Genomic DNA, 22,343 nt, shown 5'->3' with positions numbered 1-22,343 from the left:
TAAACAAAATGGTCAAGATGTCGAACAGCTTTCATTATTTAATGCTTTATACATCAAACCCCGCTGTGGGCACGAAATATCAAATAATGAAAGAAAAGGTGTTTTCTAATAGTAATCGCCCCTCGAGCACCGAGTTTATTTGTGTCATGAAAAGTTTCTCATAGAAAAGCTATTTGCCATTCGGAGCTAACATAAGACTGTAGGCCCCTCGATTTGTGAAAAAAACATCAAAAAACCTACCACAAAGTGGAAAATCAGCTCCACGAAAATGAATGTATCGACCAAATCCATGCCCTGGTCATATTTTGACAACGCGCTTGAAGAAAATTAGACTCGTCGGATGTAAGCAGCTTCTTTGGTGGCAGGCCATGAAAATATTCTTTTCATAGATGAGAAAATTTTCACTGATTAAGAAGTTTTTAATGAGCAGAACGACGAAATCTATGCTAAAACTTCTAAATAAGTAAAATATGTTGTTCCAAGGGTGCAGCGTGACCACCGTCCAGCCTCTGGTGGTTCGGTGAGGACTGTCTTGTAAAGGCGTTAAATCTCTTCATTTCTCCGCAAAAGTGGTTAAGACCGGGGCAAAAGTGTAGCACGAGGATGTCTTAGAAGGCATGGTGAAGTAGTTGAGCGATACTCTCTTCAATGGAGAGCATTGGGTCTTCCAGCGAAACTCCACTCCAGCCCATAAGGTAAAAACCCCACAGCAGTGGCTAAAAAACAATATTCCTGGGTTCATAGCCGCAGAAGATTGGCCGTTTGGAAGTCCAGATCTTAGTCCATTGGACTACAGTTGGTGTTTAGCATTGGAGAACATGGCCTGTTGAAGACTTCACAAGAGTTTGGAGAGTCTCAAATAACTTTGGCTTGAACAGCGACGTCAATATCCATGGAAACCGTGCGTGCTGCAATAGCTAAATGGCCTAATCGTTTGAAGGCTTGTGTAAAAGCAAATACAAATTTAAAATTTGTTTTTAATATTTTCATGATTAAATAAAACTAACTTCATTAAAAAAAGTATTATAATTTCATATCTATAACGGACTTGACTTGTAACAGAACTTATGGCAGGACTAGGTATATATCATATATGGGATTATTAAATTAATCAATAGTTTTAAAAATGGTTTTGAATTTGGATTGAATGGTGCGAAAACCGTAAAATGTTGGGAAACTGTTTCGGTAATGTTATTCGAATGAAAACAGCCGCTCACAAGTGGCATACACGATTCAGAAGAAATCCGGAGTCCATCGAGATTGACGGCCCGTTCGTCGACATCAAAAACTGATGAAAACATCAATCAAGTGAAAGAAAAGTTAATAAATAACCATGTCATTTTCAGTCAAAAAAGAAAGCTATGTTCTTTTTATGGATTACAACGGTATTGCATATAACAAATTTTTGCCAGAAGGAGACGCGGTTAATTAAGACTATTATTCGGGCGTTATGAGGCGTTTACGCGAAGCAATTCGCCAAAAAGGAAAGGATTTAAGGGAAAATAACTCGTGGATTTTAGCCGTGCATTTTTGACCAAGAAGGATACGAATACCATCCAATAGTTGTCGAATTTACCTGATATGGCTCTCTGTGATTTTTTTTCCCCGTTTGACCGGGTCAAGAAACTACAATGCGGAATGCGTTTTAACAAACAAAAGGAAGTCATGGAAAAATCGAAGACGGCTCTGATGGCTACATCGGAAACAAAGTTCCAGAGTTAGATCCAACGCTGTCGTAAGTGCGTTGCCGTTGATGGGCAGTATTTTGAAGGCGATAATATCATATAAATAATCTTGTATTTTTTTTTTCTCAATATATTTTGGGAACTTTTTGATCAAGGTGTATAATAATGTGTTTTTAGAAGTTTGTACGACATTTCTTAGAATTTTCGATACGATTTTCTCAGAAATTTAATCAGTTTTTATGCAACTATGTTACACAAAAGAGCGTTTTGGAATAGGAGATCTCAGCTAGGGACGTTCTTTCACGACCACCTGAGAGTGTTTTTACTTAGGGATCTGTACAGTAGTTTATATACTCCAGCTGTCAGGTTCACAAGTGTCAAATATGATTGCCGTACGAGGTCATTTGCTGCTGAAGCCAAAGTTTTTAATTTAAGTCCACAAAAAGTCGGTAATCGTGTCTTTATAACAATTGCCGTTAATTGAAATGACACGCGCAGCAGCATTTTCGTAAGAAATAAATAAATTATGTCATCGTTTCAAAGTCTTTATCGAATTGCCATTCTCTGCGGGTCTCGCGGTAGTTATCTTATCAGATGCAACAAGAAACTGCTGCTATAAAAACCGCATAAGAAAAATCGATATCCAATTAGTGCTATGCTCAGGCCCATATTCAGATGTGATAAGGGGTTAGGGGTAATCAGAAGCCCGAAAATATGATGATTTGCAATAATTTTAATGCTAGTCATTTGCTTAATTTAACAAAAATGAACAAATAAATAAAAAAAATTGGCATTAATACATCAGATTTCGACTTGACTTTAGCAAAATTAAAAAAAAAAAAATTAATAATTGTAAAAGTTATCGCTGTTTGTGTGGAGCCCGTTTCTTCAGGAGCCCCTTGCGGCGATCATCACAAGTCCTTGGAGATTCATCTTAAATCAATCGGACAAAAGAAATTAGTTTTATTAATCGATAATCTTGTGCTTGATCGAAGATTTTTTTTCAAAATTAACAAGGAAATATTTTCAGATATCGAGAAAAAAACCTTCAATTAATTATTTAAACAAAAAATCGAAATTTTTGAAAAAAAACTATCCTTCCATCAGGCATGAGTTTCTATGTTTCTCAAAAGTAGTATACATTTTATTGAAATCTACGAATCGGTTTTTAAGTTACAGTGATCACCAGTTCAGAAAACATACATAGTTTTGAGAAAATCGCATTTAAAGTTTTGCAATCGATTCCGGAGCGCCCAAACGCCCTTTGTTAATTGCTGAATAACTCAAAAAGTATTTGATGGATTCACTTCAAATTTTCACAGAATATTTTTAAACTATTATACTTTAAGAAAATGCAAAAAAAAGTGGGTGTAGTACACATAATTGAAGTGAAACTTTCAAGGCAGACAAAGAAAGAGGGAGAGACCCCAGAGAGAGAGAGCGAGAGAGAGAGAGAGAGAGAGAGAGAGAGAATGAGAGAGAGACAGAGAAAGAGAGAGGGGAGAAAGAATATTTATCTAAATAAATTCACAACATTTGCAGAGAAATAGACAAAATTTACAAAAAACAGAGAAGGGTCGACCGGTGTAGGTAAACGCCGGACACAAACCGTGGTAACAACGCGCACTACTCCGAGCGTTTAACACCCGCACAAACGCAGCGATTCCAGAACCGCAGCAACGGCCGACACAAATTAACACAAGCCAATACCAATAAATCCGACGCCGGAATGGATAGCACTTTATACTACGCACAAGCACTAGCCAGGAAACGGAAATAAGCGTCAAAAAGTATGCACCAAAAAAAACGCAAAAAAAATTGGCACCAAAACACGCCCCCAACAGTAGGCAACAAGCAAATATAACGCCGAAAAGTAAGCACGAAAAATCTATTTCCTACAAATTTGCACCAAGCAAAGCAAGTTTGCAAACAAGCGCCAAAAAGTAGGCAGTGTTATTTCTGACTACAAATTAGCAACCACAAGGAAAAACTCAGGAAAAATAGCCTAAAGTGTAGCTAAGATATATATAAGGTATAGCTCTCTCTCTCCTTTTCCTCTACGTTATATCTTTTTTCTCTCTCGCGGAACGAAAATGCCCAAAACATTGCATGGCCTGGAAATTTTACTCTCCATTCCCGCTCGTCCATCGACGCCTAAGAAGATTCCCTGCAAAATGAGATTTTTTGAAAATTCTGACTACTCCTAACCCCATAAAGCAGTTAGCGATCATGTGATTTCAGCTGCTCAGAGCTTTTTGTATTTTCTTTAAATCTTCGAGATTTATGTGCAAAATTTTCATTAGTCTAATGTGAAATATTTTTTAGAACAATCAAATTGAAGCGATTCAATGATCATCGAATTTGGTCTACTAGCAGGCCAGTTTTGCGATCTTGCATTTCTAAAATAAAGACATTTCTAATTAATTTTGAAATAAATACATTTTTTTCCAATAAATTTACTCACTTTGAGCGTTTAATTTCGTTCTATGGCTCACGAAACTAACAATTCCCAATAATTCCCTCAAGTATTCGCGCGCGAAAGAGTTTTTAGTGTCGAACCAGTATTTGGATCACCCTAAACAAGTTGAAAGGAATTTAATTTTTCCCGCTAATCATAAAATGTAAATTTGTATGTATAGACATGGTCGCCCGTCAAAGGATATTTGTTGTTTTTCTAAAACACAGAAAAGTGTGCGTCCAAATCTTTATTAGTGCAATTAGCAATCATAATTTGTTTATACGCTCATATTCTCTTTACTGCGTAGAAATTTCCTTCCCAATTTCTTTTTTTTTGTTATAAAATTTTTTGTTAGTGCTATGTGGTAGCAGCTACCGACTTCTCAATCGCTATCGGTAGCCAATGTATGATATTAGAAGACAGAGCTCTTCGCTTCATGGGCAACTCATTTACTATATAAAATCGACTAACAGTAGCGATATGTTGATTAATTGTTAGTTGGAAGCCGCCGTGCTAGAAAGTCGGCAGTTCTATGCAGAGAAGATAGAGGAGAAGAAGAAGACGCAGAAGACGTAGTAGAGAAGGAGCAACCTTTCAAAACTAAAAAAACTTCAAATATCCTTCTTTGTGGCCGCAACCAATGGAACAGCAGCAGTGATCGTGCAAAGAGAAAAGTAAGAGCAGCAGCATATCTTCTCTCACCAACTAGCAATCAATTCAACTCAGTTCAAGTAACAGCACAGCCTATTTCACGCGCTGTTATTGAGATTTCCCGCACATTGACGATCTCTGTTGCTGTTGATCTTAACACACAACTCAGCATTCAGCACTCATCATCTATACGCTTAGCGCTGGGCGGCTGCACCCAGCTGCCGCAGATACGAATAGAACGCCGTGCGCTACGGTAATTTAATCAAAGATGAATCGCGGCGCGGAAAATCGGTTTGGAAATTAAAAAAAAGTAAACGAAAAAATTGTGCGCTTTTAAACTGAAAAAAAAAAAACACAAAATTGTTATCGCAGCAGTTGGTGTTCAAGAAGTGAGTAAAGTGTGCCAAGTGAGGACAGCCATTCCTGGCTAAAGAAGAAATACATCAATTATTATTTTTATACATGCATGCATATGTATATTTATACATAAATCATACAAAAAGTACATACAAATGTACATGCATAGGAATGTGAAAAATTTACGGAAAATAGCCACTTCTACTCAGCGTAATTAGTGTGAAAAGGCCTCCTCTTTCGCGCAAAGGTGCCAAAGAATCGTCTTGCGAAAAGTGCCAAAAATTGTTTATTTTTATTAAAAGATATCTTTGAAGAGTTATGTCTGTGTTTTAGTTGTTTTTTTGAAAAATAAATATTTAGACTGGCCTTTTGTGTACAACGCGGAAGAGGAATTTCGCTGAAAAATTCCAATTATTCGGTGTAAAGAAGTGTTACTTAATTTGCGGTTAATTGGATATCAACGCTTGAAATTTCACTGGATATAGTTTTCCTTTTTTTTTTGGTAAGTAATTTGAGATGCGTATAAGTTGTTGGCGATTCTTCATAGTTAAAAATTTAGTTTATTTAGAATTACTTAATGCTGCCATAAGTTCTGTTACAAGTTAATTTCGTTATAGATATGAAATTATTATCCTTTTTTTAATGAAGTTAGGTTTATTTAATCATGGAAATTTTAATATTTCTAGTCTTGCCATAAGTTCTGTTACAAGTTATGTCCGTTAAAGATATGAAATTAGTATTCTTTTTTTAATAAAGTTAGGTTTATTTAATCCTGGAAGTATTAAAAATAAAATTTTTATTTTCATGCGAAATGATCACCATTATCTTTCACAAAAGCCTTCAACGATTAGGCCATTCAGCTATTGCAGCACTCACGTTTTCCATGGATATTCACGTCAGTGCTCGAACCAAAGATTGCTTGAGACTCTCCAAACTCTTGTGAAGTCCTCGACAGGCCATGCTCTCCAATGCTTAACTCATCAAACCGTAGTCCAATGGATTAAGATATGGACTTCCAAATGGTCAATCTCCCAATCTTCTGTGGCTATGAACCCAGGAATATTATTTTTTAACCACTGCTGGGTGGTTTGTGCCTTATCGGCGGGAGTGGAGTCTTGCTGGAAGATCCAATGCTCTCCATTGAAGGCAGAACTGCTCAACTGTATCACCACGCCTACTAAGACATCCTTATGGTACACTTTTGCCCCGGTCTTAACCCCTTTTTCGCAAAAATGAAGAGATGTAACGCCTTTATTAGACAGTCCCCATCGAACCATTACGGAGGCTGGATAGTGGCCACGCTGAACCCTTGGGACAACACATTTTGCGTCATTAGAAATTCTAGCATAGATTTTTTAGTTTTAGCATAGATTTTGTCGTTCTGCTCATTAGAAACTTCTTTAACAGCGAACATTTTCTCATCTTGAAAATAATATTTTCATGGCCGTTGACTGAGTGCCACCGAGGAAGCTGCTTGCATCTGTCGAGTCTAATTTTCTTCAAGCGTGTTGCCAAAAGATGAGCAATTGAGAGACGGAAGGCTTTCATGTGGAGATCATCTCTAATTAAACTTGACAGGGATTTGGTCGATACATTCATTTCTCTGTACATGAATTTCTGCTTTTTAATGGGATTTCCGCCAATTTTTTCTCGAAATTCTTTAATAGCTCCTCTGGTACAAACCGCGCGAGAACGACCACTTCTTTTTCTGTCTGTCACTTCAGACGTTTTGAAAAAATGATTGATTGTGCGGTAAACAAACATTCTCGAAATTTTAAGTTTTTTTCAGCAATTCGTAAATCTCACTTGCACTTTTATCACACTTTTGTAATGCAATCAATCACTCCAATGCGATTCTCCTTAGCTGCCCACTCCATTGATAACAAGCGAAATTTGACATGAAACTGAATATAATTTTAGAGTAGACAATGCAAACGAACAAAAGCAAAATAACCGAAATTTTTTCGGCGAATTTTTTCTCGTCGTATGTATTGTGAAATTTGTCACAGAATTTATTTCAAAAATTACATATTTACATTTTTTTAGGCTAATCAACTGCCCTGAGAAATCAAAAACAGATTAACGAAACCAACGCAAGACTGAGTCTTGTCGAGGCCCTACACTCCCGAGAGAAGTGAACGAGGAACAAAAATTAAAAAAAAAACATATATTTTTTTTATTTTAGAGTTTATCTGCCTTCCAAAAACGGATTACTACAAAAAACAAAAAAAAAATTGTTTTTAAAATTCTATAACAAGCCATGGGATTTTTGAGGATTTATTTCGAATTAAATTTTGTTGAAAAATCTGTGTGAAACAGTTTAGATTTTAGAGCATCCTAAAATCCCACATTTTCTATAATTTTACTCTCATAAAGACCGCTCAAACTTCCAAATACAATGAGAAATTTTAATTCACATGAGCTTTTCTTTTTAAATGTATACGTCTTTTTTTTTTTAAGTACAAATTGAGCCCAGAATTTCACGAAGAATGCGAATTATGTGGAATCCATTGCGGCTTTCGTTTGTGGTTTATCGGCATAGGCGAGAAGTGGCGTCATTCTGTGGAAATCCCCTTAATGGTGACGAATCTAACTATCATCCTTCTTAGTTGACAAAAAATTCGTTACAATCACCTTGACAGTGGGCCCAGCTCATTGCGCACCTTCGAGCAAATAAGGTCCGATGATACCACCTTTAGGATAGGTACCAGAAAATAGTAGTACTTGATTATTTTTAGATCATTTATCAGTATGCGGCGGATGCTAAGGTCAGATATTTTCAGTTCTTTCGCCATTTGATTGGCACGTCGGGGTTTTCCTCAAGTCGCTTCTTTACTTTTTGAACCATTTCACGTGCCGTTGGGTGTTGTGTGCTTTTCTTGTCGAACTGCAAAACTTATTGAACAACCTAGTACATATATACATACACATTTTGTCGACTATCTAAATATTAAGGTGATTCATATTTTTAACTCTAAAACTAAACGTCAGGTATTCCTTCTTTCTTTCAACTATCCAAAATATGCAAGTACAATATTTTCTTTAAAAAGTTTATAGTTTTTTTGCTCTCCTCTTACAGGTCAGGTCTATTGCAAGCCATTTAGCGGTAAACAGAAATTTAATTTGTGAGTAACAAAAAAGTTTGACACAAATGCAGCAACTTAAAGACCACTCTAGCTTTTACGATGCTGCACTTTGACACGGCATGCAACACGGTTTTGCAACAGCGTTATTACCTAGTTGCCGCATTTTGTGGCCATTACCATAATTATTTCTATGCTATGCTTGCAACTGTCAGATGTTGGTGTAGCAGCAGAATACCAGCAACAAGCCAGGCGGCAGTGAGCCGACAGTGCCAGTTAGTCAGACTGACATCATCTCTCCAGTGTTTTGTATGGATTCCATTGCCCCTACGCCGCTGCCTTCCAATACCACTGGCGGAGACATTGTATTTCCGCTATTGGCGCTCACTTGCATTGTGGGGGATTTTCCTTTTGATTTCTTATTCACTGCTTTTACATATTTATTAGTGGAGGCGCGCATACTGAGATGTTAAGAAAAACAAAAAAAAAAAAAAAGAAAAGACGAATCGATGTCGACAATTGCGCTGCATGGCATTTACTGTGCCACCTTCACATTGTACCCGCGAATATTTACTTGTGGAGTAACAGAATGTGGCTTGTTGCACATTGGGGTAGGCTTCACAAAAAAGTGACTAAAAAAATTGTTTAAAATGAGGAATATATTTATATTTTTTCCATACAAATGATATTTTGCAAAAGAAAAAAGTGCTGCTGTTCTGTTTGAGTATCTGCGACTGCAGTTACGTGTAGCGACAAATGAAGTGGGGAAACACTGCCATCTGCAATGTCTTCTTCAACTTTTGCCGTGACTACTTTGAACGTTCAACATTCCTTTGTAGTGCTTCACTTAATTACTTTGTATTCTATTACATGCAGTGTAGCTTGACTATGAATGAAGGGAGCGACGTTGGATGCTATTAACTGCCCTCCCTGCAGCAATGATTTGCGGTTGTAAAGATTGAAATTTCTGACAGATATTTGTCTATTTATTAACAATCTTGAAAGTATTGCATTATTTACAGATTAAAAAAAATATTTTAGAAACCATTTAATCATTTTAACATTCAAATTTTAAATTGAAGTTGTATTTAGTATAAGAGAAATCAATAGTAGAAGAGTTTGAAAGCAGACTAAAATCATTTAATACTTTATAAATAGCAGCATTTATTTATTTATTTATTTATTTATTTATTTATTTATTTATTTATTGTCTTTGAATGGATACATTCTTACAGACTATATTAAGCTAATGTACAATAGTTTATTAGTTACTAAGAAAAGAACGATTTAAGATGATTGACTAAGATGCCATACGGCCATGTAAAATCAGCACCAGAAGAATTGAAAAACATATTTAAATCTGAACATGCCCTAGGAATCGGAGCATTCATCCCATAGTTGGTTCTCGAGAAGCCAATTTTAAAGGTTTCGTACTGTCGGAGCCTCATATTGGGTATATTAAATTGAATTTTACTTAAGAGGGAAGGACAATCAATAGATCCAGAAATAATACGAATAATAAATGAGCACGATAGAATAGACCGTCTGCTATCAAGTGGTTTTAAGTCAATTAATAAACATCGAGAGCGGTACGATGGTACAGGTTCAGAAAAGTTTAAAGATCGGAGCGCAAAACGAAGAAAGACTTTCTGCACTCTCTCAATCCGATTAGACAGACCTATTTGGTACGGTCTCCAATTAATAGCGGCATACTCTAATCTTGATCTAACAAAAGCACAATACAATGTTTTGAGAGTGTGTGGGTTGGTAAATGCAGAACAATTTCGGCGAACGAATGCTAGCATCGCATATGATCGTCTTATGACGTGGTTAACATGGCTGGTGAAATTCAGCTTAGAGTCGAAAATAACGCCTAAGTCTTTAATTTCCTCAACGGATTGCAAAGGTAAGCCAGCAATATTATACGAAGTATGCAAAGTGTTGTTTGATTTAGCATATTTTACGTGAAAGCATTTGCTAATATTTAGTGACAGATGGTTTAAATAGCACCAGTTCCGGACATTGTGCAAGTCGGTTTGCAACTTTTCAGAGTCCCTAACACTGTTAATCACCGCAAATATTTTAAGATCATCAGCATACAACAAGTGTTCTGCAAATGAAAAGCAAGAACCAATATCGTTAATAAAGAGTATAAAGAGGAGGGGTCCTAGAATACTTCCCTGTGTGACACCGGAGGATGCAATAAATGCACGGGATGTCGTATTATCGACGGCTACAACGCAGTGTCTGTTGGACAAATATGATTTGATCCAAGACAAAAAAGTGGAGTGTATACCCAATGATGCAAGCTTCGACAAGAGTATTCGGTGCGATACTTTGTCAAACGCTTTAGAGAAGTCTGTATAAATTGCATCAACTTGAGATCTGTTCTGGAAGGCTGAAATGCAGTAATCATTGAAAATAGACAAGTTAGTGACAGTGGAGCGACTTGCAACGAAACCATGTTGGTTGGTAGATATTAGGCCTTTGACAGCAAAATATAACTTATCATTTACTGTTATCTCAAAAAGTTTTGAGACAGACGAAAGCTTCGAAATCGGTCTGTAATTGCTAACATCGTTTTTATTTCCACTCTTAAATATAGGCGTAATGGAAGTAAATTTCCAGTCGTCAACAAAGATACCAGAGGACAACGATTTATTGAATATAATTGTAAGAGGCTCAGCGAGACACAAGCAATTCTTCAGCAAAATGCCCGAAAGGCCATCCGAGTCAGTTTTCGTTGTAGACTTAAGCTTCGTAATACCCTTGACGACATCAGTAACAGATAGGTACAAAGTCCCAAAATTTAGAGGTGAAAAACTATTAGAGGGCAAACTAGAATCGGAGTATAGGTCGGGTTCAAAATTAGAGCAAAAAAAGTCAGCAAATAAATTGGCAGATTCTATGGCAGAATTTGCATATTTACCATTATAAAAAACATTGTTTGGCACCATTGAGCAAGACTTTTTTGATTTGATGAATTGCCAAAAGGCCTTCGAATCCGAAATAATATTGTTTTCGAAATTCAAGATGTAATTTCTATATAAGAACTTGTTCAAACAGTTAAACTCTTTTAAATGGCATTGAAATTTTGAGAATTGCATTGGGTCTCCAGACCTTTTATACAGTTTAGAGAATTTGTTTTTTAGATTCTTTAGGTGCCTAAGCCGTTTGGTATGCCAAGGTGACTTATATACTTTCTTATGATAAATAGGAATGTGCTTCAAACAGAGCTCAGAAACCTTAGTCTTAAAAAAATGAAAACAAGAGGTAACATCATTGTCGTGGAAGGCATTACCCCAGTCAATACTTAATAAAATTTCGTTAAAAATTGAGAAGTCGCATAAGTTGTAGTTAAATTTGATGTTAGGCTCATCGGATACCTCAGAAAACTCATAAAATTCCAACTCAAGAGAAAGAGGAACATGATGTTTATCAGTTAAAGATATGGGAGCAATGCCTTCAGACAATGTTCTGACCACTATTTACAGAATGCAGAGGGGTCAATGATGATAAATTACTAGGTTTACCCGATAATTATGGTAAAAAACAAAATTGTGAGGGGAACTTCGGCTACCACATCATCTTCGTCAGCTGAAATCCATGGTTAAAAGATATTTAGAGGTGTACTCGCCTACCTAGCAGACCGTTATTCGGCTCTGAGCGAATTTGACAGATATGCCGACGTCATTTGTTTTGTGTTTGACAAAATTTAGCTTTAGCTTAGTGAAACACAAAACGATTGGCGTAAAATCTGAAGTTCCCCTCAAAATAATTTTTTTTCAGCATACCTAACGAGCAAACCTGGTATCTATCATCCTTGGGTTTAGCTAATAACTATGGTGAAAAACAAAATTGTGAGGGGAACTTCGGCTGCCACGTCACGGGAGAATGTTGCATGAAAATTTCAAACACTCGTCAAATCTTTCGTTGTTCAGACAGCAACGAAGTGAAATTGTGTTAATTTTTTTCGTATATCACTAACACATTTTTAGTTTTTTCTTAAACAAACCGATTCGTAGCTCCTGCTACGTCAGGCCATCCGCTGATTCTGTCAAAGTCGCTGAGAACCGGATAACGGTCTGATATTGGCCACATCGTGACTAACATCGGACCTATAGCCGGCTCTCACCCAACAAATATTAAAGTTAGAGAACGATTACGAAACTAGTCGGTTTCTAATATATAATATGTATCGAAGGTAGGTTAGAATACGATTAGAGGAACTGTTGAGAGCTACATGATTCTCTGGACTTAGTTCTCGTTATGGAGAAAACGTTTAGATATGGAATCGTTTTTTTGACGATGATTTCTAATGTGGATTGTAAAATTATGTGGGATGTTAGTTAATTATAAATAATTCGAGTGTTTTTCCAATCATTCTCTAATCGATTACTGATATCGTTCTCTAGCCTGATTTTCCATTCGAGAAATATTTCTCTAACACAAGTATTGCTGGGCAGTAATTTTGAGGGAATCAGCTTATTTGCTTACATCATGAGAGTTGTTACGGCGGTGTTGTTTACGGAAAAATTGACATTGTGTTTGTGATATACGAAAAAAATAAACGCAACTTCTGATTGGACGAGTGTATGAATGCGTGTGAAGAGAGCGGACAGAATTCTGCTGTTGAGTCCCCAGTAACGTGGAAGTCAAAGTTACGCCCACAATTTTGTTTCGGATGGCTAAACCTGGTAGTCTATAACTTTGAAAAATTCCGTAAACTCCTCTGCGCGATACTAAAATAAATTAATCCTAGTAGGAATGGAGACTTGCTATGTCAAGTGTAAAGCCCTTCTTCGGCTTCATTAGCTGCGACATGTCGTCATGAATATAAACGCTCAGGCATTGAAAGTAGAAAGATGAAAGCCTTCTCTGCATTGGAAAGGTTGGAAAGTTGAGAAGGACTTGACTTCACTTGGTGTGCCCAACTGGCGCCGGTTAGTACGAAAAAGAAACGACTGGTAGGCTTTGTTAAACTCGGCCAAAATCGCTTAAGGGGGGAAGCTGGTCTAGAATTTTGAAAAAATCGAAAAATTTTTTTTTGTCTTAAAAGGTGCTTTAGGGTCTTAGAAATAATATACCAAATGAGGGATGCCAGCAAAAATGTCTAAATGCCCAAATTTTTCATTCGACGGCAGTGCCTCGCAGGTATGCCCCGAACGCTACTTACAACTTTAAACGCGTTTTTCTCGAAATCACTTTTTTTAAACTGGCCGAAGACATAACTCGAACAAATCTTTACCGATTCTTACGAAATTTTGACAATACATTCGAAATGCCTTTCTCCGGAGACGTATGTAGGATTTTTTATTTATATTACATAGTTTTTTTTTTAATCAACAATTTTATGTCGTTCTTTATAGTGAAAATTGTAACTTTTTGTTCAAACGTGCACCATTTCGCGAAAAAACAAAATATCGAAAAAATCCTACGTACGTCTCTTTCTGTTGTTATATAGAAACTAAAAAAATTTTATTTTTTGATCCAGGACAAAAATTAAGGAGTTTACGTCTTCGGCAATGGACCCACTAGAAAAAAAGGCGCCTTAGGAGAACTGCTGGACAGCGGCCATTTTGAAATTAATTCAGACGAAAAATTTTGTATTTGTACCATGAAAGCTATATTATTAAACCTATTTCACAGATTTTCGATTGATTCCTTTGTTGAGTCAAAATAAATTCATAAAATATGCCCATTTTTTGCGCTCTAGACCAGCTTCCCCCCTTAAGCAGTTATCAGGCCAGCAGAAAGTCCTTCTATTGTATGACGATTTCAGGTTAATAAGAGGACAGCTCATGACATCAACGTCAAAATTGTTCTAATAACAGTTCAATATATTATTTATAAGCCATCAAAAGCATTTGCGTCTCAGTTTTGTTGAATTTTTTTTTCCTGTGATGGAATTCAAACGTAATAGTGTGATTGCGTTATATTTGGCCAGCCATTGTTCGTGAGCTCAGTCACTTCAAAGTGAATAAAATGTTTGTGTATCGCACTATAAAACGTTACAATGATACTGGTAGCATTGTAAAACGCTATGGAGGTGGACCAAAAAAACCGCAACAACGTCAGAAATGGTTCGTAAAGTGAAGGCTCGACTTGAACAAAATCCCCGCTGAAGTGGAGGAAAAATGGCCAAAGAACAGAAAGGTTCACAAGACTGCATTCGACGCATATTGAAAAATGAGTTCAAGGTCAAGGCTTACAAGTTTCAAAAAGCACACGATCTTTCATCCCAGCAAAAAAAAGTTCGGTGCGAAAGAGCAAAGGAGTTGTTGCGCTTGCACGAACGTGGTGAATTTCCTAACAATGTTTTTCTGATGAAAAAAAATTCCCAATTGAGCAATTCATAAACACTCAAAATGATCGAACAATCCATTGATCGAACGCTCGTACGAGAATTTGAGCCTACGTATGGCCACTCGAAGCAATTCCCCATCGCAAGTAATGGTTTGGGCCGTAGTGACCGCTGATGGACGCTCTCCAATCGTTTTTATCGAGCCTGGTGTCAAAGTGAATGCGACTTATTATCGAGAAAATGTTTTAGAAGCTGCTGTAGAGCCGTGGACACGCAAACGTTTCGGTCGTAGATCATGGACGTTCCAACAGGACTCGGCACCGTCTCATAAAGCTCGTGATCATGTTCCACACTTCATTTCGTCCACACAATAGATTCGAATTCGCCAGACGCAAATCCGATGGACTATTGCATCTGGTCCATTTTGGAGAGCAAGGTGAGGACTAAAAAATATGCCAGTATGGATGCGCTGAAAAAAGCGATTATGCGAGAATGGGCCAAAATACCTCAAGATCACATTCGTGCAGCATGCAACTCATTGTTTGACCGTTTGAAGGCTATAATCAAGGCAACACTTCATATCGTTCACCCTGTACATGTACATATATATTTAGTTGCCGCTTACTTCGTTTTGGGGTGTGCGCCTTGATGTTGTTCCACAAATAGAAGCGACTCCGAACGGCAAATGGTTTTTTTATGCGTAGCTTGTTCATGGCAGAAATACACTTCAGGTTTGCCATTGCCTGCCGAGGGGCGACTGCTATTATAAAACAACTTGTTCTGAATTTTGGTGGTGCATGGAGACTCGAACCTTTGTCTTCCGAATGGTAGTCACACACCAACCCATTTGGCCACGTCGGTTTCTTTCATTGATGTTTCATAGATAGTAAGGTCTTCAAAGGTAAAGGCTGCGTATTCCAACTTAGACCGTACGAATGAGGTACGGAGTAATTTTAAAGTAAACATGTAAAGGGTTTTCCAATCAAAGGTGTTATTTTGATATTCAAAAAAAAAAAACTTTTTTTATTTTTTTTAGGATTTACATGTCCCCACAAATAAAATTTCAAAGGTGTGATGTGTGGCGACCAATCTACTGGTCCGAGACGATGGTAAATTCGTTGTTTCACGGGCTGTATGGCAAGTAGCGCCGTCTTGTTGGAACCAAATGTTGTGTTACCGGCATGAAAAAACTGTTTATCATGGTCCGATAACGTTAGCCATTCACTGCCAGCATTTATATTGCCACCAGCCTTGTCTTTGAAGAAAAAGTTGGAAACATAAATTTTTGTAGTTGGCTCATTCCGGTAATGTAGAAAAGCGGAATGTCAGTAGGTATTCTCGTTGGAAAGAACACAGAAAATGGCGAAGTGCGCGAACCGCTTTCCTGCTATCAGTGAATTTGGCAGAATCAGCGGTTTTGCTGACGCAATGAACGAGTATTTGTGTTAATCTTAACGTTATGTTGTGGTATTGTTTTGAATTTTTATTGTTATTCCTGAGCGAATTTTCCCTACAACGCCGTTCTCTTTCTTGTTTATGTACCCTATGATCAGAAAGTACCGGGAACGTTTAAATAAAACAAAACAGAGTTAAATTTCAGGCAAATTTATTTTATCTTCTTCAAAATATGGCCCATCTGAAGGAACACACATGAGCCAACGTTTAACCCAGTTCTCCATGCACCCCTGGTAGGCCGACGAAGGGATGGCCTTCAGCTTCTTCGTCGCATTCTCTTTGATCTCCTTGATCTCCTCTATCGACTGAAATCTCCTTCCACGAAGTGGTAACTTCAAGTTGGGAAACAAAAAGAAGTGGCACGCGGCCATATCAGGTGAATACGGTGCTTGCACGATGGTATTTACTTGGTGTTTGGTCAAATAATCCAGCACAATTTGGGCTCGGTGCGATGGCGCGGTAGCATCACGCAAAATCCAAGAATTGGCTCTCAAACGCTTCAAAACGGATAAATAATATTCTTGATTGCACTACGCCTTGGCAATCGAAGAAAGCAGTCATCTTCACCTCCTCGGTACCTTTTGATCATAGGGTATTATTACGTCATAACCATAAATTCTCGCACGGATGGCGCAATCTTGTAATCTATCATTCTTGGGGTAGACATCTACTGATCTTATTAGCTGCTTTTTTACATTGCCTCACTAGTCTGGTAAATCACATTTTACAACAACTGGTTCTCATTTCCCCTTTATTGCTTAAATTGCCATCGACAATTCGTTACTTTGAAGTGGAGCCCTTTACGAAAAACTGCCAACTATCAAATTAATAAACCTAACGTAATTTTTCACGAATCTCAGCCCATTGTGCATTGATTGACGCGGTGCTGGCGACGAGGTGAATGACTTGCAGCAGCGCTTAAATGCTAATACTCTTGTTGCTGCTGCAATTGCATTTAAACAGTTGTTTTTGGTATTGTTGCATTGTAGTGTTTCTATGCAACGCATTGTTGTGGTGGCGCAGTTCTTTTCCTTTATCCGATTTCGCTTTTGTTTTAATCTGGCGGATGCTATGCTTTCTCCCACACATTTCAGGGCAAACGTACCATATGCTCACATATGGATTTCACATACACATACATCGCATACATATGTATGTGTGATAAATATATGGTTGCACAAATGCACGCTTTTGTGTGTGCCTGCAATCGGTGCACGACTCTCCAGTGCTCACCAAGAGCACTCCCTGTAGGAAAACAAAAGCGTTCGAAGCTGGTCGCTGTTCTTGGAAATTGAAATAAGAGAAGTTTATGTTCTTTCTGTTTCCCACAGACGTAAGAAACTGGTAATTTTTACTAGAAAGTGTCCATAATATTGGCGATTGCACTTTTGTCACATTTCGTTTTGGATGGTTCAGAACTACAGGTAAAGTCGAAATTCCATACCAAGCGTTCAAGGCATTATGGCATTCAGCGCTTATGTTAGCCTTAAGACTTTTAAGCTGAATGAAGTTCGGAAACCTAGAGCCTCTGGTGCGCTTGAAATGGAGTTCTATAGAGTTTGACAACTTTACTTTAATTGAAATAAATGCGAAATTGATTTTTCAGATTGATTGTCAAAATGAATGACGCAAAAAATTTTATCTAAAATTGGACTAAAAAAAGGATTTTCTATGCTTATGATTGGCTGCTCTGAAAAAGTACTAACGTGAAATTTTGCTGTGTTTGTTGTATGGTCGCCATAGCTGAATGAGTAGATGCTTGGCTAACATTTGAAAATTCGTGAGTTCGAATTTCCGTGGATGAAACACAAAAATGATATGTAAAAGTTTTCTAATAAATACAAAAAAATATTAATTTTATATATTTCTAAATAAATAATAATAACAACAAAAATGAGGTGTTGAGAAGTTTTTGTCTCCTGTGCTGATTACCTTTTTGCGAATTTTTATCAACAGTGCTGATTGCTTTTTGATAACAAAAATGAGTAGTTTGGCCCATCAGTGCTGACTACTTTTTGATAATAAAAATGAGTAGGGCCCATCAGTGCTGATTACTTTTTTCGAAACTGAGGAATTTTTATCATCAGTGCTGATTGCTTTTTGATAACACAAATGAGTAGTTTGGTCCATCAGTGCTGATTACTTTTTTAAAACAAAAATGAGAAGCATGATTATTAGTGCTGAGAAGTTTGTGATGACGACAATAAGGAGTTTAGTTGCCAGCAGTTATTACATTGTAAGAATAAAAATGATTAGTTGCCTTGCCTTTAGAGCATAGTAGATATATTTCTCACTTATAAGAAATTGCTATTGGTAAAAGAGAAATAGAATATCACACCGACAAGGTGTGATAATTTCCTATTAGAACTTTCCTATGGCTAGAACGGAAATGTGTAGTTAAATGAGGATAGTGATGATAATAATATGAGTGCTTATATGTATGATAGTCAGCTGTCTTGTAGGAAAATTGGTATTTTTTGACAGAATATCAATTACATCCTTAGCCGATTTAGGCACTTAATGCTTATGATCAAAGAGTTGTTCAAATAACTAAAAATATTCAACAGACAAACCAAAATAGACAAAAATATTCAATAGACAAATAAACATACGAGATGTGTTAAAAAAATAAGATGAATTTCCATTTTTCTCAAAAAATACTTATTAATTTCTATTTTATCTCCTGCAAAGTAGTCCCCCTCAGATATAATACACTTGTGCCAGCGTTTTTTCCAATCCTCGAACGACATCTGATATGCACTTTTTGGTATGCCCTTGAGCTCTCTCAGCGATTCGGTTTTTATCTCCTCAATCGTCGCAAAACGCCGTCCTTTCAAGGGCCTCTTCATTCTTGGGAACAGGAAAAAGACGCAGGGGCCCAAATCTAGTGAATACGGTGACTGAGGCATGATAACGGTGTTGTTTTTGGTCAAATAATTTCTCACATGCAAAGGTGAATGAGCAGGTGCGTTATCAGGATGCAAAAACCATACATTTTTTTCCACAATTCCGGCCGCTTTTTTCATATTGCTTCACGCAAACGGCGCATAACTTCAAGGTAATACTCCTTATTTACCCTACGACCTTGTGGTGAGAACTCCTGACGCACTACGCCATGGTAATCGAAGAAAACAGTGAGCGAAACCTTGACATTTGATCGAACTTTGCGTGCTTTTTTTGGTCTTGATATAACTTGAAAAAATTGAATAATTTTGAGATTTATTCAATATTGAAAATTTTGGAATGAAGTTTTGAAATCAAATATCTGCGGTTATTTTTAACATTTTTATATTAAATGTACTTAAAAAACTAATTTGGAAAAGAGTTGAATTTTTTGGAAGAAAAAATGTTTTTTGTCTTTTTTGAAAAAGTAGTCCACATCAAATATTCTTGTTATTTTTTTATACTTGTTTTTACTATTTGCTTAGCCTGTTAACAGTTTTATAATTTTTTTTTATTAAATGTACTTTTAAAAGAAAATTTTGGAAAAGAATTAAATTTTTTTGTTTACAGTTTTTCGCAAGAAAAAATGTTTTTTTTTAATTTTTAAAAATGTAGCCCCCATCCGATCTTTTTGTTATTTTTGTATCATTTGCAGAGAAAAAAAAATCAACTATCTTCTGTTATTTTTAACATTTTTATAATTTTTGTTTTGTTATTAAATGTATCTTCAAAAAAATAATTTATTTGGAGGAAAAAATATTTTTTGTCATTATTATTATATTATTTGCTGAGACTATGCTCAGTAATTCGTGAAATTTTCATAGCATTCTAACAAAAAAAAAAAAAATAATAAAATACCTTCGGTTATTTTTGAAAATTTTTTGTCGATAAATATATTTTGTAAAAAAATTTTTGTTGAAAAAAAATTGCATTTTTTTGTTAAGAAATGTTTGTGGAAAAATCTTTTTATACATTTTTTGTTGTTGTTTTTTATAAAATATACTGAAAAAAAATTTTCTTTAGAAAAAAATTGATATTTATTCAATATTTAAAATTTTGGTATGAAGTTTTTTAAATCAAATATCTTCGGTTATTTTTAACATCTTTATATTTTCTTTTATTAAATGTGCTTTCAAAATTTTTTTTGGAAAATAATTTAATTTTTTTCTGTATAATTTTTTAGTAGAAAAAATTATCTTTTTCTTTTTCGAAAAAGTAGCCCACATTCAATCTTGTCTTTATTTTTTTTTCATACTTTTTATTATTTGCTGAGACTATGCTCAGTAGTCCCTGAAAGTTACATTCCATTATGGTAGTAGTCTGGTCAAATACTCATTTTTTATAGATATTTTTTAGGAATTTTTTTTTTAAGAAAATAAACGTTCGAATTTTTATATTTATTTTATAGTATGCTATTATTAACATCAAATATTATACAAAAACAATTTTTTTGTAGTAGTGGGGCACCAAAGTAAGCATCTAAAAAAAGATAGGTAGCTTGTCAACAGGATTTTGGCTCTGCAGGACATCTGAAACGAAAAAGTTAAACTGATTATTATTCTGTAGGCTTGTCATTCTGGCAGGTGTGACAATGGGATTTTTTTTGAAAAATAACAAACTGATGGACTTTTAGAAAAAGGTATGTTTTTCGGGTGGAAATCAGACCGTGGTATGGAAAGTTAGGGCTGAAAAGAAACGAAGGTAGCACCTGCCAGAGCTACTGATGTGTGGAATAGCTGATGAAAATTTCAGATCAATCGGTTAAATAGAGTAGACCAGAGAAACGTTGTTTTGAGAAAAACACGTTTAAAGTTTTCTCAGTGACATCTGCAGTTGCCGTGCGGTTAACGAAACGCAGCTACGACGTGCTCTTCAATATGCGCTACAACTTTACTGATATTTCGAATTTTAGTCTAAAATTTTCACATTATATTTTCAACATATTTTACTTTTAAAATATGTAAAAGAATATTTTTTTTTTTTTAATTTTTAACCAAACTACTAACTTATAACAAATAAATCAAATATCTTCGTTTATTTTTATAAATTTTTTCTTGATAAAATATACTTTTTAAAAAAATTGTTTGTTTTTTTTTTTTTGTGATAAAATATACTTAAAAAAAATCTTTTTAGAAAAAAATTTTATTTGTTTCTCAAAAAAATGTATTTTTTTCTTAAAAAATTGAATTTATTTCTTAAAAAATGTTTGGAAACATTTTTTTTTATCATTCATACTAAAAACAACCTCACTCAAATTTTTTTATCATCAGCTCAGACTATGCTTAGTAATCCCTAAAAGGTTTGTAGTGGGATTCCATTGTAAAAATATACTTAAACAATTTTTTTAGAAAAAAATGGTATTTTTCTTAAAAAATTGTAAATTGTAAAAAATTTTATTTAATTTTTTTCTTAAGAAATTTTAGGGAAAACCTTTTTTTATCATTCTTAAAAACAACCTCACTCAAATTTTATTTTTATTTTTTTATCATCAGCTCAGACTGTGTTCAGTATTCCCTAAAAGCTTCATAGCCGTATTCCATTGTAACAAATAAACCAATTTTAAGAAAAATTAAAGGCCAGTCCAAAATACTTGACATGGAACATAAAAATCATCATCATTAATAACACCAGTTCTGATTTAGAATTTTGTTTAACAAGTTTAGAATTTCTTATCATCACTAGTAAGGAAAAACTATTTATATATACACACACACATACACACACTCGCATCTATGCATTTAAAATTTTATCTGCGTGACGTCCCGCTCCAATTTGTTGTGCGTTTCTTGACGCCACTCACGCATTCGTTTCTCGTCCACCCCTGTTGTATGTATGTATGTGTATTGATAGCTCCCTGCCGCACTTGTCTGACAACACCGTCACAAACGATTGCACTTTTGGAATTTCTCATTTTTTTTCCTTTCCTTAATTTTTATTGCTTTTTACACTTCGCGTGTATCGTAGACAAGTGACAGTCACCGCAATTATGTTGCAGCGATTTTAAATAAATATTTATACTAAGTACTAAAGACAATGCGTTCAAACGTGTGTGTACATGTGGTTGTGTGTGTGAATGTGCAGTGTGTGGGCGTTCGAACCGTTCTTAATATGATGTCGCTATTGCTCAACTCGGGACATATGGATACATGCATACATACATACATACATACATACCTACGTACGTGCTCTTGCATGGCAGTGTATTTTTACTTTGCCGCTTGCCGGTTCTCGCTTGCTTACACATAGGAATACTGCGCGCGTGTGAATTTGATACTAAAAAGATGCGAGAAAATTAAGAAAATTGTTGAAAACAAAATCATCAATTGATTTGTGTTGGCGTATTTAATCGCTTGGAATTGAGAAAATCATTCACAATTTTCCACCTTCGAGTTTGTATGTAGCATAAC

Source organism: Anastrepha ludens, chromosome 6 (assembly GCF_028408465.1).
Source record: "Anastrepha ludens isolate Willacy chromosome 6, idAnaLude1.1, whole genome shotgun sequence".
Taxonomy (NCBI): Eukaryota; Metazoa; Arthropoda; class Insecta; order Diptera; family Tephritidae; genus Anastrepha; species Anastrepha ludens.
The sequence above is the reverse complement of the archived record's forward strand: the minus strand, read 5'-3'. Positions refer to the sequence as shown.